This window comes from Hemiscyllium ocellatum, chromosome 47, assembly GCF_020745735.1.
Source record: "Hemiscyllium ocellatum isolate sHemOce1 chromosome 47, sHemOce1.pat.X.cur, whole genome shotgun sequence".
NCBI lineage: Eukaryota > Metazoa > Chordata > Chondrichthyes > Orectolobiformes > Hemiscylliidae > Hemiscyllium > Hemiscyllium ocellatum.
In genome coordinates this window covers 8,808,083-8,826,691 of record NC_083447.1, presented here as the reverse complement: position 1 = coordinate 8,826,691, position 18,609 = coordinate 8,808,083, and the positions used below count along the sequence as shown (strand labels likewise).

General features: G+C 50.7%; 1 protein-coding gene across 4 annotated transcripts in view; it reads right to left on the bottom strand.

Moving 5' to 3' along the window:
- Positions 1-17,188, bottom strand: part of LOC132836677 (F-box only protein 46-like) — a 46,480-nt gene extending 29,292 nt beyond the window's left edge. The window contains exons 1-3 of one of the 4 annotated variants that reach the window (XM_060856068.1): positions 17,143-17,176; positions 8,807-9,702; positions 5,108-5,335 (exon numbers count right to left, since the gene is read on the bottom strand). The gene's annotated coding sequence lies outside the window, so the exon portion shown is untranslated. Of the gene's footprint in view, positions 1-5,107; positions 5,336-8,746; positions 8,763-8,806; positions 9,703-13,748; positions 13,766-17,142 lie in introns of those variants that run through there. The other 3 variants (XM_060856069.1, XM_060856071.1, XM_060856070.1) reach the window with 3 other exon arrangements.
- Between the last annotated feature and the right edge of the window lie 1,421 nt (positions 17,189-18,609).

Genomic DNA, 18,609 nt, shown 5'->3' with positions numbered 1-18,609 from the left:
GGGGGAAGGGGACGGGGGGAAGGGGGACGGGGATGGGAATGAGGATAGGGAATGGGGATGGGAATGTGGATGGGAAAAGGGGATAGGGAATGGGGGCAGCAGGGAATGGGGATAAGAAAACGGGAAGGAATTGGGAATAGCGATACGGAATGGGAATGGGGATAGGGAATGGCGATTGGGATAGGAGATGGGGAGACGGAATGGGGAGAGGCGATGGGGGAGGGGGGACGGGAGAAAGGGTACGGAGGAAAGGGGACGTGGAAAGGGGATGGGGGGAAGGGGACGGGGCTGGGAAGGGGATGGGGAGAGGGGAGGGGGAGAGGGGAGGGGGAGAGGGAGGGGGGAGGGAAAAGAGGGTGGGGATTGGTGACTGGAGAATGGGGATGGGAAATGGGGATGGAAAGAGAATGGGGAAAGGGGATGGAGATAGGGAATGGGACAGAGAATAAGGATGGGGATAGGGGGTGGGGATAGGGGGTGGGGATAGGGGGTGGGGATAGGGGGTGGGGATAGGGGGTGGGGATAGGGGGTGGGGATAGGGGGTGGGGATAGGGGGTGGGGATAGGGGGTGGGATGAGAATGGGGATGGGGGGAATGGGAATGGGGAGAGGGAATAGGGAATGCGGATAGGGAATGGGTATGGGAAAAGGGGATATGGAATGGCGATGGGGAATGGGGATAGGGGATGAGGATAGCGGATATGGATAGGGATTGGGGGATGGGGGATTGGGGGATGGGGGAAGGGGAGAGGGGAAGGTGACGGGAAAAGGGGATGGGGATAGGTGAATGTGGAATGGGGATGGGAAATGGGGATAGCAGAAAGAGAATGGGGAAAGAGGATGGGGATAGGGAATGGGACAGGAAATGAGGTTGAGGAAAAGGTGTGGGGAAAGGGGGTGGGGATGGGCAAATGGGATAGGGAATGCCAATAAGGGATGAGGGGGGTGTGGGGGATGGGGGGTGTGGGGGATGGGGGATTGGGAGATGGGGGATTGGGAGATGGGGGATTGGGAGATGGGGGATTGGGAGATGGGGGATTGGAGATGGGGGATGGGGGATTGGGGGAACGGGCGAGGGGAAGGGGAGAGGGAAAAGGGGATGTGGAGAGGGAATGGGGATAGGGAATGGGGAATGGGGATGGGGATAGGGAATGGGACAGGGAATGAGGATGAGGAAAAGGTGTGGGGAAAGGGGGTGGGGATGGGCAAAGGGGATAGGGAATGGGGATGGGCAAAGGGAATGGCGATAGGGGATGAAGATAGCAGATGGGGGACTGAGGAGGTGGGGGATTGGGGGATTGGGGGGTGGGGGATGGGGGGATTGGGGGATGGTGGATTGGGGATTGGGGGATTGGAAGATGGGGGATTGGGAGATGGGGGATTGGGGGTTGGGGGATTGGGGAATGGGGGATTGGGGGTTGGGGGATGGGGATTGGGATTGGGGGATGGGGACGGCGGTCGAGGTTAGGGGAAGGGGAGAGGGGAGAGGGGAAGGGGACGGGAAAAGAGGATAGGGATAAGTGAATGGGGAATGGGGATGGGAAATGGGGATGGGGATAGCAGAAAGAGAATGGGGAAAGAGGATGGGGATAGGGAATGGGACAGGGAATGTGGTTGAGGAAAAGGTGTGGGGAAAGGGGGTGGGGATGGGCAAAGGGGATAGGGAATGGGGATGGGGAATGGCGAACGGGACAGGGGAATGGGGACAGGGGAATGGGGGACAGGGGAATGGGGGACAGGGGAATGGGGGACAGGGAATGGGGGACAGGGGAATGGGGGACAGGGGATGGTGAAGGGGGTTAGGGGGGTGGGGTTGGGGGGTTGGGGAGGGAGGAGTGGGGATGGGAGGATGGGGATGAGGATGGCGAATGGGGACAGGGAATGGGGGATGGAGATAGGGGATGGGGAAAAGGGAAAGTGGAAAAGGGAAAGGGGATGGGGATAGGGGAAAGGAGATGGGAAAAGGGAATGGGGATGAGGAACAGGACAGGTGATGGGGGAAAGGGGTTAGGGGAAAGGGGACAGGGGAAAGGGGACAGGGGAAGGGGATGGGGAGAGGGGATGGGGAGAGGGGATGGGGAGAGGGGATGGGGAGAGGGGATGGGGAGAGGGGATGGGGAGAGGGGATGGGGAGAGGGGATGGGGACGGGGAAAAGGGGATGGGGATAGGGAATAGGACAGGGAATGTGGATGAGGAAAGGGGGTGGGGAAAGGGGTTGGGGACTGAGGAAGGGGATGGTGATAGGGGATGAGGAATGGGGATGGGAATGCAGACGGGAGATGGGGAAAGGGAATGGGGATAGGAAATGGAGATGGGTGACAGGGGATGGGGGACGGGGATGGGCGATGGGGGGTGGGGGACGGGGGATGGAGGATGGGAGATAGGGGATAGGGGAGGGGGGATGAGGGATGAGGGATAGGGGATGGAGATAGGGATAGGGGTGGGGATTGGGGATATTGATGGGGGGATGATGGGGGGGGGGGGATGATGGGGACGGGGGGAATGATGGGGACGGGGGGGGGATGGGGACGGGGGGAATGATGGGGACGGGGGGAATGATGGGGACGGGGGGAATGATGGGGACGGGGGGGAATGATGGGGACGGGGGGAATGATGGGGACGGGGGGGAATGATGGGGACGGGGGGAATGATGGGGACGGGGGGAATGATGGGGACGGGGGGGGGGGATGGGGACGGGGGGAATGATGGGGACGGGGGGAATGATGGGGGCGGGGGTTGATGGGGATGGGGGGGGAATGATGGGGACGGGGGGGGAATGATGGGGACGGGGGGGGATGGGGACGGGGGGAATGATGGGGACGGGGGGAATGATGGGGACGGGGGGGGGGATGGGGACGGGGGGAATGATGGGGACGGGGGGAATGATGGGGACGGGGGGGGGATGGGGACGGGGGGGGATGATGGGGACGGGGGGGGATGATGGGGACGGGGGGAATGATGGGGACGGGGGGGGGGATGGGGACGGGGGGAATGATGGGGACGGGGGGGGGATGGGGACGGGGGTTGATGGGGATGGGGGGGGAATGATGGGGACGGGGGGGGAGGATGGGGACAGAGGGACGACGGGGACGGGGGGGGGGGGATGATGGGGACGGGGGGGATGGGGACAGTGGAGGAATTGTGGAATGAAGATGTGGGGGAGGGGATAAGGGAGAGGGGACGGGCGAATGTGGGACGAGGGGATGAGGGGGTAGGGGGTGAGGTTGGGGGTGAGGAGAAGGAGTGAGAGGGTGTGGATGATGAGGCAGGGCGTGAGGATGAGTGAGGGATGGGGAGATGAGGGGGGAATGAGTGAGGGATGAGAGGGGGGTGAGTGGGGAAGGGTTTGGGGTGGGGGGTGTTGAGGGATTTGGGGGAGGGCAATATGGGGGGAGGAGTTGAGTGGGATGGGAATGTGGGGCAAGTAGGAAGGAGAGGGGAGGAGGTGGAAGGGCTGAGGGTGAGGGGGATGGGGAGGGAGACAAGGGGGCGGTGGACAAAGAGGGGAAGGGGATGGGGATAAGGAGGAGTGGGGAAAAGGTGTGAGGGGGACAAGGGGGGAGGGGGATCAAGGGGGGAGCAGCGACAAAAGTGGAAAGAGGAGGAGTGGGGACAGGGGAGGGAGGACGAGGGGGATAGCGAGGGAGTGGTCTGGGTTAGGAAGGGCGTTGGAGGTAGTGGGAGGGAGAGGGTGGGGAAATGGCAAAGGGAATGGGGATAGGGAAGGGGCGGGGTTTAGGTTAAGGGGAGGTGGATGGGGTGGGGTGAGGGGATATTGGTGGGGCTTGGGTGGGAGGGGAATGGTTGGTGGGGGTGGGGGGGCTGATTCATTGGGTGTGGCGCGAATATGGGGATTGGGAGGGAGCGGGATGGGATAGTGAGTGTGTGGAGTGGGGATAGAAAGGGAGGATAGGAGCAGGAGAAGGTAGGGTGAGTGGGTGGGGAATCACTGGAGTGGGGGATGGCGGAGGACGATGGGGGCAGGGGGATTGTGGATTGGGTTGGGAGCAAGGGGAAGATGAGGACTGTGGATTGGGAATGGGAGAGATGGATATTGGGGATGGGGGGGCGATGTGGGATTGAGGGGGTTGGCGTATGGGTGTGGGGATTGGGGAGGGAGGGAGATAGGAAGGGCGGGAGGGGGATTAGATTCCCTCCAGTGTGAAAACAGGCCCGTCAGCCCAACAAGTCCACACCAAGGTCTCTTTGTTCAGCAACACTCCCACCATTAAGTCATAGAGTCAGACAGCACAGAAACAGACCCTTCAGTTCAGCCAGTCCATGCTGACCATAATGCAAAATTAAACTAGTCCGACCTGCCTGCTCCTAGCTCTTATCCCTCTAAACCTTTCCAATTCATGTATTTATCCAAATATCTTTTAAACTTTGTCATTGGTGCCTCATCCTCCACTTCCTCTGGAAGTTCACATATCCCACACTCTGTGTAAAATACTGGGCTAGCCAGTGAAGTCCATGCCTCATGGACAAATTGTTAGCCAATGTGTGCACAGCATGCTCCCACAAACAAAAATCTGTCAATAACCCGGTCATCTACTTTGCTGAAAAGAAAATCAGAAATCGCTGGAGAAACTCAGCAGGTCTGGCAGCATCTATAAGCAGAGTTAGTATTACGAGTTCAGAGGAGTATGGTGTGCTGTTCTGGTCACCCCGTTATAGGAAGGATAGTATTGGAGAGGGTTCAGAAGAGATTTACCAGGATGTTGCCAGGAATGGAGGAGAGTTGAAAAGTGTGGTGCTGGAAAAGCGCAGCGGGCCAGGCAGCATCCGAGGAGCAGGAGAATGCTTGCCTGGCCTGCTGCGCTTTTCCAGCACCACACGTTTCAACTCTGGTCTCCAGCATCTGCAGTCCTCACTTTCTCCTAGGAATGGAGGAGATGCTGGATAGGCCAGGGCTTTATCCACTGGAACATAGGAGGTTGAGGGGTAACCTTATAGAGGTTTATAAAATCATGGGAAGCTTCGATAAGAGACCATTCTGAGGAAGGGTCATCGGACACGAAACATTGACTTTTGATTTATCTTCAGAGATGCTGCCAGACTCACTGAGCTTTTCCAGCAACTTATGTTTTTGCGTCCATTTTATTACCTGTTGCAAAGTGCCAAGGCCTTGCCCACCTCTCTTCCAATCTGCTGTGACGATTCTATGACTGACAGGAAATGGCTCGGAGGGGGTAGGGCTTTCTTCCTGTTGGTGAACTCCTTACGCCTGGTGCTGGTGCACAGTCTGCTCTGTGTGTTGTAATAAAACACTGCGGGTGCTGGAAATCTGAAACAAGGAGAGGTTGCTAGAGAGATTCAGCTCCTCTGGCAGCACCTGTGGAGTGAGTGAAAAAGAGTTAACATTTCAAGTCCAGTAGTGCAGGACTGGAAAATGCTGATTTTTATTGCTACTCTGCCATAGAGTTTTACAACTCAGAAAGAGGCCCTTTGGCCCATCACGTCCACACCAATCATATCCCTCCTATAATGTGGAGAACAGAATTGTACACAGTGGCCCAACTGTGGCCTAACTAACATTATACACAGCTCCATCATAACCTCCTTACTCTTATATTCGATGTCTTCACTAATAGCTGCCAACAAAGTGACCTTGGAGTGCAGGTTCATAGTTCCTTGAAATTGAGTCGCAGGTAGATAGGATAGTGAAGACGGTGTTTGGTATGCTTTCCTTTATTGGTCAGAGTATTGAGTACAGGAGTTGGGAGGTCATGTTGCAGCTGTACAGGACATTGGTTAGGCCACTGTTGGAATATTGCGTGCAATTCTGGTCTCCTTCCTACCAGAAGGATGTTATGAAACTGAAAAAAATGTTGCCAGGGTTGGATGGTTTGAGCTATGGGGAGCGGCTGAACAGGCTGGAGCTGTTTTCCCTGGAGCGTTGGAGGCTGAGGGGTGATCTTTAAAGGTCATGAGAGGCATGGATCTATTCCCCAGGGTAAGGGAGTTCAAAACTAGAGGGTAGAGGTTTAAGGTGAGAGGGGAAAGATTTAAAAGGGTCCTAAGGGGCAACGTTTTCACGCAGAGGGTGGTACGTGTATGGAATGAGCTGCCAGAGGAAGTGGTGGAGGCTGGTACAATGACAACATTTAAAAGGCATCTGGATGGGTATATGAATAGGAAGGGTTTGGAGGGATATGAGCCGAGTGCTGGCAGATGGGACTAGATTATTTTCGGATATTTGATCAGCATGGACAAGTTGGACCTAGGATTCAGTTTCTGTGCTGTACAACTTGGTGACTTTAAGCTGAGATGGTGAGTGAATCTGGGGGACCTACAGGCTGTTGTGTCCCATGTGTCTGGTGTCCTTATCCTGCCAGGGGGAAGAGGTTGCAAATTTGTCACGGTGTTATGAAAGAACACTTGAGGGGTTGCTGCAGTGTCGACGGTACACACTGCTGTGACTGAGCGTCGGTGGTGGAGGGAGGGGATGCTTGTGGATGCAGTGCCAATCAAGCGGCTGCTTTGTCCTGGATGGTATTGAGCTTCTTGAGTGTTGTTGGAACTGCCCCCACCCAGGGCAAGTGGGGAGTATTCCATCGCACTCCTGACTTATGCCTTGTAGATGGTGGGACAGGCTTTGAGGAGCTTTTGTTGTGATTCATACTTTACAGTAGTGACTGAACATGAAAAGCACTTCATTGGCTGAGAACGGCTTTGGGACATTCCAAGACCATGAAAGGTGCCATATAAAGGCAAGTTTCTGGTGTTGTTGTTGTTGAACATTGAATACATGGTATTAGTATCAAGGTCAACTCTGAATCTTGTACACTGGAACTTGGAGGACTGTGAAGGAATTGCTGAATGATCAGTTATATCTGGGAATGAACAGCACATGCAACAAACAAGCACCTTTTAAAATCCGCACATCTTTCTCACAAGGTTCCAAGATTCAAATACCTCCACACACCCCTTCTTTGTCACTGGTCCCTGGCATTGTGTGTTATAAAGCTTTTCCTCTATGGGAGGCATCACAATTGAATCCAGTACCACAGTGATCAACTCCTACCACCTCTCACCGGTCCAGGGGGATCTTTCCAACTCCTGGGTGCTGGAGATGAGCAAGAATCACTGCTGACTTCTTGCGTCTCACTCCCTACCCTTGGAGGGAAGGGAGATATTTTCTACCTTGTCACTAGTCCTTTAGTCTTGTCAATCCCTCCCTAATCAGAGTTAACAGTTTGCTATGCTCGATACAAACTTCCAACAATAAAACTCACTCCCCTTGACTACATTCTATTAATTCACTCCCAGGTATATGTTACCTTATATATAAATCCCCTAGACTCCTTGATTAGATTCCAGCCTGTACCTCACTCCTGGGTATCTGTTATTCTATTTATGAACCATTGTGAACCCCTTGACTAGATTTGAGTCTATAGGTATCTGATATTTTAAATATAAATCCCCGAACCCTCGATTAGAATCCAGTCTGTAACTCACTCCTGGGTATAATGTTATTCTATATACAAACCATCCCAAAACCCCTCATTTTAGATTCCAGTCTGTACCTCACTCCTGGGTATCTGTTATTCTATTTATGAACCATTGTGAACCCCTTGACTAGATTTCAGTCTATAACTCACTCCCAGGTATCTGATATTCTAAATATAAATCCCCGAACCCTCGATTAGAATCCAGTCTGTAACTCACTCCTGGATATATGTTATTCTATATACAAACCATCCCAAACCCCTCATTTAGATTCCAGTCTGTAACTCAGTCCTGGGTATCTGTTATTCTATATATAAACCATCCTGAATCCCTTGATTAGATTCCAGTCTAAACTCAATCCCGGGTATCTGATATTCTAAATATAAATCCCCGAACCCTCGATTAGAATTCAGTCTGTAACTCAGTCCTGGATATATGTTATTCTATATACAAACCATCCCAAAACCCCTCATTTTAGATTCCAGTCTGTACCTCAGTCCTGGGTATCTGTTATTCTATATATAAACCATTCCTTGATTGGATTCCAGTCTAAACTCAATCCCGGGTATCTGATATTCTAAATATAAATCCCCGAACCCCTCCTCAATTAGAATCCAGGCTGTAACTCACTCCCAGATATCTGTTATTCCAAACATAAACCCCGGAACCCCCTGATTAAATTCCAATCTGTAACTCTTTCCTGGGTATCTGTTATTCAATATACAAATCGCCCTGAACTGCTTGGTTAGGTTCCAGCGTGTAGCTCACTCCCAGGTTTTGGGCCTCTGGTCTTAATGGAATTGCTACTCACATCTTGAATCTGTGTTTTATTTTATTTCACACATGGAACATGGATGTCATGGGGGATGAGAGGATTGGGGGAATGGGGGATGGAGTAGATCAGGGAGGGAGGGTGGTGAAGTGGGTATGGGGGACGAGAGGGGTAGGGGATGAGGGGGGAGGGCAATGAGTTGGGAGGGAGGAGAGGGTGGGGGATGAGCAGGGAGGGGGTTGAGGAGGAGGGAAAGGAGTGTGATGGGGATGGCGCTGCTCCTTCATCAGGTGGTTGTGGAGGGTTTGAGCTATAGGGAGAGGCTGAACAGGCTGGGGCTGTTTTCCCTGGAGCATTGGAGGCTGAGGGGTGACCTTAAAAGGTTCATTAAAATCATGAGGGGCGTAGATCTATTCCCCACGGTAAGGGAGTTCAAAACTAGAGGGTAGAGGTTTAAGGTGAGCGGGGAAAGTGGGATTATAAGACACAGAATTTAAAGCAAATCTCATACTCCATAACTACCTGATGAAGGAGCAGCGCTCCAAAAGCTAGTGATTCCAAATAAACCTGTTGGACTATAACCTGGTGTTGTGTGATTTTCAACTTTGTCCAGCCCAGTCCAACACTGGCATCTCCAAATCTTGACAGTGTGGGGAGTGAATCGAATTGACTGACAATGCTCCATCCATTCGGGGCAACTGACTGAAGAGTGCTGCAAATGCCTTAATCCTTTCCCCTGATGTACTGGGCTCCTCCAGCATTGAGGATTGGGATGTTTGCAGATCCTCCTCCTGTCAAGCAAGTTGTCTACTTGTCCACCACCATTCACGCCTGGATGTGGCAGGACTGCAGAGCTAAGCTCTGATTCTTTGGCTGTGGAATCACTCAGCTCTGTCTATCAATGCTGCCTACACTGACTGGCATGCAGGATTTGGCAGCTTCCCCAGGTTAACACCTCATTTCTTTAGGTATATTTAGAGTGAGAGCAGTAAGATTTGGAAGGGACCTAAGGGGCAACGTTTTCACCAGAGGGTGGTACTTGTATAGAATGTGCTGCCAGAGGAAGTGGTGGAGGCTGGTACAATTACAACATTTAAAAGACATCTGATTGGGGACATGAATAGGAAGGGTTTAGAGGAATATGGGCCAAATGCTGGCAAATGGGAGTAGATTAATTTAGGATATATGGTTGGCATGGATGAGTTAGAGCAAAGGGTCTGTTTCTACTGTGCATCTCAATGACTCTATGCCTGGTGCAGCCCCTGGTATGCTCTCCTGTACTCTCCACTGAACCAAGGTTGTTCCCCTGGCTTGATGGTAATGGTTGAGTGAGGGATATGCCAAGCCATGATGGGCTGGAGTACAATTCTGCTGCCGTTGATGGCCCACAGCGCCTCATGGATGCCCAGTCTTGAGTAGATACATTGCTGGATAGGTTGGGACTTCTTTCACTGGAGCGTAGGAGGTTGAGAGGCGATCTGAAAGAAGTTTATAAAATTATGAGAGGGTTAGATAGAGTTAATGGTCAGGTTGTGAGTTTGCTCGCTGAGCTGGTAGGTTTGCTGTCAGACATTTTGTTACCACCAGTGAGGTAACATCATCAGTGAGCCTCCAGTGAAGCGCTGGCGTTCTGTCCCACTTGCTAGTCATCTGTCTGGGTCTGGTGTGATGGGTGATACCACTTCTGGTTCTGTTTCTGAGAGTTTGGTAAACACAGTCCAAATCGATGTGTTTGTTCATGGAGATCCATTGGACATGATCAACTCTCATTGGTATCCATACACACAGACAAAGAGGGACACCAGTCTGACTGGGACTATGCACCCATCCTGGGACAGGCTAAACAAAGACACGCACGGGAGTTCCTATAGGCCTGGAACTCCGTCAATAAATATCTGGTCGGCATGGACAAGCTGTTCCGAAGGATCTGTTGCTGTGTGATACAGCTCTAAGTCTCTGGAGTTGGGATTTGAACCCACAACCTTCTGCCTTGGGGGTAAGAGTGTGACCCACATGAGTTGATCCCTCATGTTGAACAGCCACTTTACTGCAGGGACATTGATACTTTTTAAGCTCGTAGATGTGGCTCTGAAATGATCCACTATCCTCAAAGCTCTTACTGAGTCACTACACCAGTCTTGCTGTCTTTTTTGAGTCATTCTTCCATTGGACATGGGCATTGCCAATAAGGTCAGGATTGGTTGCCCATTCCTAAGTGCCCATGGATTGAGTGGCTTTGCCTGGCCATTTTAGTGGACAGTCACGAATGTAGCATCTCGCTGTGGGGTTGGAGTCATGTGCAGCTTGGGCAACAGAACAGGAGTAGGCCATTCAGTCCCTCGAGCCTGTTCAGTCCTTCACTGAGTCCATGGCACCATGCGGCACGGTGGCTCAGTGGTTAGCACTGCTGCCTCACAACGTCAGGGACCCGGGTTCGATTCCAGCCTTGGGCGACTGTCTGTGTGGAGTTTGCATGTTCTCCCCATGTCTGCATGGGTTTCCTCCTACAGTCCAAAGACATGCAGGTTAGGGATGAATTGCCGGTGCTGAATTGCCCGTAGTGTTCAGGGATGTGTAGGCTGAGTGCACTAGTTAGGGGAAATGTAGAGTAATAGGGCAGGCGAATGGGTCTGGGTGGGATACTCTTCGGAGGGTCAGTGTGGACTTGTTGGGCCAAAGGGGCCTGTTTCCACACTGTAGAGATTCTAATTCTAAATGGCTGGTCTGTGGCCTAACCCCATACACCTTCAGTCTGTATCCCTTAATACTTTTGCTTAAGATAAAGGAGGTGGGAGCAAAGCTCCTCCTGGTGATCTGAGGCAGTAGATTAGATTACTTACAGTGTGGAAACAGGCCCTTCGGCCCAACAAGTCCACACCGACCCGCCGAAGCATATACCACCCAGACCCATACTCCTACATTTACCCCTTACCTAACGCTATGGGCAATTTATCGTGGCCAATTCACCTAACCTGAACATTTTTGGACTGTGGGAGGAAACTGGAGCACCCACACAGACACAGGGAGAATGTGCAAACTCCACACAGAGAGTCGCCTGAGGCGGGAATTGAACCCGGGTCTCTGGCGCTGTCAGGCAGCAGGGCTAACCACTGTGCCACCGTGCCGCCCAGTAGTCTCAGCAAAAGACTCCTGCCTCAGCTAGGCCCGAGTGCCCGTACACCTTTATTGAAATGGGACTTTTAAGATCTGTACGTTTTTCCTTCTCCTAGATCTGGTCACTTTTCTTTCAGATTAGATTAGATTACCTTTCCTTTTGCCTCGGTTTCTATTAGTTCTGCTGGTTTTTAAAAAATAAATTCTTGGCTTTGTAACCAAGGTGACGGTGGAGAATGGTGACTTTGTACACTTCTCACTGTGTAATCCTGCATCCCTATACTTAAGAGCATGTGATAATAATATCTAATTCTAAAATTTAAAATTAACAACTGATTCCACTGTCACTTATGGAAGAGAGTTTCAGACCTCTCCCGCCTTTTGTGTGACAAAGTGCTTCCTAACATCTCTGCTGAACGGTCTGGCCCTAATTCTCAGACAATGCTCCTAGTTCCAGAATCCCCAACTAGTGGTAATAGTTTATCTACCCTGTCTTCTCCTCTTAATACCTGGGTGATCGTGATCAGATCACCATGGTAACGAGGGCAGATTTTCTTCCCTTAAAGAACTGACTTGCTTCAAATTCTAGATTTTGTCCATTGAATTTAAGTTCCTGCCTGTGGCGGGATTTGAACCTGTGTCCCTGGAGAATTAACCTGAGCCGCTGGATTACCAGTCTCTGGGATACTGTTAGTGCGTAAAGGGAGGCCCCAGGGGTGTCCGATCTTTACAGGAGTGTGTCAGAATTACTCTGGTGTCCATCAGTATTGGCAGGGTCAAGGTGTGGGCTTCCTGCATAGCCAGTAACGTCCCTACCTCTGAGGCAGGAGAACTGGGTTCAAATGCTGCCTGCTGTAGGGTGGAGTGTGATAACATTTCTGAACGGGTTGACGTGAAAATATCTCTGCGGAGTTCCTGTTAGTCTTCAAATAGCAGTCATTTATAGGCACAGTGTCTGTTTGGCGTGAAATATGGCATGAATACACCCTCAGTACGACACTGAATGTGTCATCTTGGAGGTTTCCAGCAGTGGGTCTGATCCCGTTACTGTGTTTAGAACAGCAATAGGGAAAGAGTACTTTCTTGGGGGACATAGTGGTTAGCATAGAGTCAGAGAGATGTACAGCATGGAAACAGACCGTTTGGTCCGACCCGTCCATGTCGACCACTTTCCAACCCAATCTAGTCCCACATGCCAGCACTTGGCCCATATCCCTCCAAACCCTTCCTATTCATATACCCATCCAGATGCCTTTTAAATGTTGTCATTGTACCAGCCTCCACCACTTCCTCTGGCAGCTCATTCCACACACGTACCACCCTCTGTGTGAAGAAGTTGTCCTTGGATCTCTTTTATATCTTTACCCTCTCACCCTAAACCTCTAGTTCTGGACTCCCAGATCCCAGGGAAAAGACCTTGTCTATTTATCCTATCCAAGCCCCTCATGATTTTATAAACCTCTAGAAGACCCCCCCCTCAGCCTCCGACGCTCCAGGGAAAACAGTCCCAGCCTATTCAGCCTTTCCCTGTAGCTCAACATCCTTCTAAACCCTTTCCAGTTTCACAACATCTTTCCGATAGGAAGGAGACCAGAATTGCACGCAATATTCCAACAGTGGCCTAACCAATGTCCTGTACAGCTGCAACTCCTGTGCTCAATACTCTGACCAATAAAGGAAAGCATACCAAACGCCTTCTTCGCTATCCTATCTACCTGTGATTCCACTTTCAAGGAGCTATGAACCTACGCTCCAAGGTCTCTCTGTTCAGCAACACTCCCTAGGACCTTACCATTAAGTGCATAAGTCCTGCTAAGATTTGCTTTCCCAAAATGCAGCACCTCACATTTATCTGAATTAAACTCCATCTGCCGCTTCTCAGCCCATTGGCCCATCTGGTCCAGATCCTGTTGTAAGCTGAGGTAACCTTCTTCGCTGCCCACTACACCTCCAATTTTGGTGTCATCTGCAAACTTACTAACTGTACCCTTTATGCACGCATCCAAATCATTTATGTAAATGACAAAAAGCAGTGGACCCAGCACCGATCCTTGTGGCACTCCACTGGTCACAGGCCTCCAGTCTGAAAAACAACCCTCACCACTGCCTCATAGCGCCAGGGACCCAGGTTTGATTCCACCCTCAGGCGACTGTGTCTGCACAGAATTTACACGTTCTCCCCGTGTCGGCGTGGGTTTCCTCCAGGTGCTCTGGTTTCCTCCCACAGTCCAAAGGTGTGCAGGTCAGGGTGGTTGGCTCAGATACAGGAAACGCAGGGTCACGGGGATATGGTAGGGGGATGGTTCTGGGTGGGATGTTCTTTGGAGGGTTGGTGCAGACTCCCCACTGTCTAGGATAATGACAACTATCCCTTGACCAAACCCTCTGAAGCTGGTGAACTGGTCATTACCTCCTTGGTAATTATAGGTGTTTGATTTGCGCAAATTGACTGCTGCATCTCCGAAATTACAGCAGAGGTTCCAAACCGTCTTAATTGGCTGTAAGGTCACGAGGTCCGTGTGAGTAGAAAATTGTTCAGAAAGCCTGTCTAGTCAAGGCAGCGCGTCGCAGATCCACAGCCTGGACATGGACCATGTCTGGTGTTGAGATGAGGGCACAAGAATTAGAGACATAGAAATGTACAGCACGGAAACAGACCCTTCGGTTGAACTCCTCCATGCCGACCAGATACCCCAACCTAATCTAGTCCCATTTGCCAGCACCCGGCCCATATCCCTCCAAACTCTTCCTGTTCATATACCCATCCAGATGCCTTTTAAATGCTGTAATTGTACCAGCCTCCACGACTTCCTCTGGCAGCTCATTCCATACACGTACCACCCTCTGCATGAAAAAGTTGCCCCTTCAGTCTCTTTTATATCTTTCCCCTCTCATTCTAAACCTATGCCCTCTAGTTCTGGACTCCCCCACCCCAGGGAAAAGACTTTGCCTATTTATCCTATCCACGCCCCTCATGATTTTGTAAGACTCTGTAAGGTCTCTGACGCTCCAGGGAAAACAGCCCCAGCCTGTTCAGCCTCTCCCTGTAGCTCAGATCCTCCAACCCTGGCAACATCCTTGTAAATCTTTTCTGAACCCTTTCATGTTTCACAACATCCTTCCAATAGGAAGGAGACCAGAATTGCATGCAATATTCCAACAGTGGCCTAACCAATGTCCCGTACAGCCGCAACATGACCTCCCAACGCCTGTACTCAATACTCTGACCAATAAAGAAAGCATACCAAACACCTTCTTCACTATCCAATCTACCTGTGACTCCACTTTCAAGGAGCTATGAACCTGCACTACAAGGCCTCTTTGTTCAGCAACACTCCCTAGGACATTACCATTAGGTGTATAAGTCCTGCTAAGATTTGCTTTCCCAAAATGCAGCACCTCACATTTATCTGAATTAAACTCCATCTGCCACTTCTCAGCCCATTGGCCCATCTGGTCAAGATCCTGTTGTAATCTGAGGTAACCCTCTTTGCTGTCCACTACACCTCCAATTTTGGTGTCATCTGCAAACCTACTAACTGTAACTCTTATGTTCGCATCCAAATCATTTATGTAAATGACAAAACGTAGAGGATCCAGCACCGATCCTTGTGGCACTCCACTGGTCACAGGCCTCCAGTCTGAAAAACAACCCTACACCACCACCCTCTGTCTTCTACCTTTGAGCCAGTTCTGTATCCAAATGGCAAGTTCTCCCTGTATTCCATGAGATCTAACCTTGCTAATCAGTCTCCCATGGGGAACCTTGTTGAACGCCTTACTGAAGTCCATATAGATCACATCTACTGCTCTGCCCTCATCAATCCTCTTTGTTACTTCTTCAAAAAAACTCAATCAACTGTTTTTACACAATGGTGTCCCCTAGTTCAGGACTCTCTCACAATTTTTGGGGAGGCGGTAACGTTATATTAATGCCTCAGGCCTAGTAATTCAGAAACCCTCATTAATGTCCTAGGGACATGGGTTAGAATCCCAAGGATACCCGGTCAGTAGAGATTAAATGGACTGAAGGACCTGTTTCCATGCTGTATGGGGCAGACGGTGAATTTTGAATTCAACAAAAATCTGGAATTAGCAAAAGAAAAGCTAGCCTAATGTTGACCATGTAACCAACGCCTCACAGCGCCAGTGACCTGGGTTCAATTCCCACCTCAGGCGACTGTCTGTGTGGAGTTTGCACGTTCTCCCCGTGTCTGCGTGGGTTTCCTCCGGGTGCTCTGGTTTCCTCCCACAGTCCAAAGATGTGCGGGTCAGGTGAATTGGCCATGCTAAATTGCCCGTAGTGCTAGGTAAGGGGTAAATGTAGGGGTATGGGTGGGTTGCGCTTCGGCGGGTCGGTGTGGACTTGTTGGGCCGAAGGGCCTGTTTCCATACCGTAAGTAATCTAATCTAATCTAATCTAATTGTAGTGAAAAGCCCTTTGTCCTTACTGGTGACTCTAAATTAATAAAGGATGGCTCAGTAGCTGGCACTGTTGCCCCGCAGTGCCAGGGAGCCGTGTTCAATTCCACCCTGGGGGGGGCAATTGTTTGTGTAGAGTTTGCACATTCTCCCCATGTCTGCGTGGGTGCACGCCTACTGCCTCCTACAGTCCAAAGATGTGCAGGTCAGGGTGGATCGGCCATGCTAAATTACCCCTTAGTGTCCAGGGATGTGTAGGCAAGGTGCATTAGTCATGGGAAATGTTGGGGAATGGGTCTGGGTGGGATACTCTTCAGAGGGTCGGTGTGGACTTGTTGGGCCAAATGGCCTGTTTCCACACTGTAGGGATTCCATGATATGATAATGTGGTTGGCTTCAAATTGCCCTGTGGGCAATTAGGGATGGGCAATAAATACCGGCCTCACTGGAGACATCCACATTCCGATGAATTAATAAAAGATAAAGTGGAACTTCGAGTGAGCTTAGTTCACTGGCAAGGCTATCAGGACGTGTTCGTCAATGCAGAAAGTTTAAAACAACAAAAATACTCAGAAATGGCTGGAGAAACTCAGCAGTTCTGGCAGTGTCCCGTGGACAGAGTAACCAGAGTTGAGTTTTGAATCTGATGCTGCTTATTCAGAATAAAAACCAAAAGAACTGCAGATGCGGTAAAGACTAAATGAGAACTATGCTCTAACAAAGTGTCCCTGAGATGCTGCCTAACCTGCTGTGCTTTAACCAGCAACACATTTTCAGCTGTGATCTCCAGCATCTGCAGACCTCATTTTTTACTCTAACAAAGAGGCAGCATCCAAGGAACAGGAAATTCGACGTTTCGGGCATAAGCCCTTCATCAGGAATGGCTGATGAAGGGCTTGTGCCCGAAATGTCGAATCTCCTGCTCCTTGGATGCTGCCTGACCTGCTGCGCTTTAACCAGCAACACATTTTCAGCTCTGATCTCCAGCATCTGCAGACCTCACTTTTTATTCTAACAAAGTGTCACTGAACTTGAAACGTTAACTCTGTTCCTCTCTCTGACAGACCTGCTGATCTTCTCCAACAATTTCTGGCTATTTTTTTCTATTTGTTTCAGATCTCCAGCATCCGCAGTTTTTTGTTTAAAAACAGAATTTTTAAAAAGTGCTTCCCCAATTCAAATCTTGGGCTCGTTAGCAGCAAATCCAATTGTAGATGTCACCATGGACATACAACACTAATTTGACAATATCAAATTTCCTCTTAATTATGATTTAATCCTCCTGCCATGATATTTCCTTCACATTCCTTTGAGAGAAGGCCCAGTTTTGTAACACTGCCTCTCATATCCCAATGCCTAGGTACAACAGGTGAGCTACTTACCTGTCTTCCTGGGCTTCTGTCCTCTTCCATTCAGGCCCACTTCCTGGTTCAATGATGGGTGGAAGACCTCCCTTGCAATGGCTTCTGGGAACTGTAGTCCCTTCCCAATGGTTTCTGGGAGTTGTAGTCCACCTCCCAGTGACCTCTAGGAATTGTAGGCAGTTCCCCCACTGGCTTCTGGGAATTGTAGGCAAGTGTGAGCACTGCAGATGCTGGAGATTAGAGTCAAGGGGTGTGGCGCTGGAAAAGCACAGCAGGTCAGGCAGCTTCGGAGGAGCAGGAAAGTCGACATTTTGGGCAAAAGCCCTTCATCAGGAATGAGGCTGGGAGCCTCGGGGGTGGAGAGATAAATAGGAGGGAGCTGAGTCTAGGGGGAAGGTAGCTGAGAGTGCAACAGGTGGATGGAGGTCAGGGTAATGGTGATAGGTCAGAGCAGAGGGTGGAGTGTATAGGTGGGAAGGAAGTTAGATAGGTAGGACAGGTCATGAGGGCGTTGCCGAGTTGGAACTAGGAAAAGGTGGGGGGGGGGAGGGGGTGAGGGGAAATGAGGAAGCTGGTGCAATCCACATTGGTGCCATGGGGTTGCAGGGTCCTGAGGCAGAAGATGAGGCGTTCTTCTTCCAGGCATCGAGTGGTGAGGGAGTGGCGATGGAGGAGGCCCAGCTCCTCAGCGGAGTGGGAAGGGGGACTGAAGTGTTGGGTCACGGGGCGGTGGGGTTGGTTGGTGCGGGTGTCCTGGAGATGTTCTCTGAAGTGTTTCTGAGATGGTGCAGGTGAATTTAAGGTTGAGGTAGAATGTGTAGGTGAAGTTGATGAACCCAGACCTCCCCCATCACCTCCATCCAAGGCCCCAAAGGAATTTCACCTGCACTTCCACTCATTTACTGTATCTGTTGCTTTCGATGCGGTCTCCTCTACATTGGGGAGACAAGATGCCTACTCGCATCCTGGGTTCCTGATGCTGTGAGGCAGCGGTGTTAACCATGAAGCCACTGTGTAATTATAGAATTATATAAGTGTAGAGCATGGAAACAGAAGTGCCGACCAGATATCCTACATTAGTCTAGTGCCATTTGCCAGCATTTGGCCCTTTAAACCCTTCCTATTCATATACCCATCCAGATGCCTTTTAAACACTGTCATTGTACCAGCTTCCTCTAGGGGCTCATTCCATACAGCGCCACCCTCTGTGTGAAAAAGTTGCCCCTTAGGTCCCTTTTAAATCTTTTCCCTCTCACCCTCAACCTATGCCGTGTAGTTTTGGACTCCCCCACCCTGGGGAAAAGATTTTGGCTGTTCACCCTGTCCAGGATTTTACAAACCTCACCCACCCCTCAGCCTATTGAATGGCGGAGCAGGTTCGATGGGCTGAATGGCCTACTCCTTCGATTTTGTATGAAACGCCAACTCGGTTTCTGACGTTGCTTTGCCTGCTGAGTCTCTCCCCAGCACTTTCTGTGTGTGTGT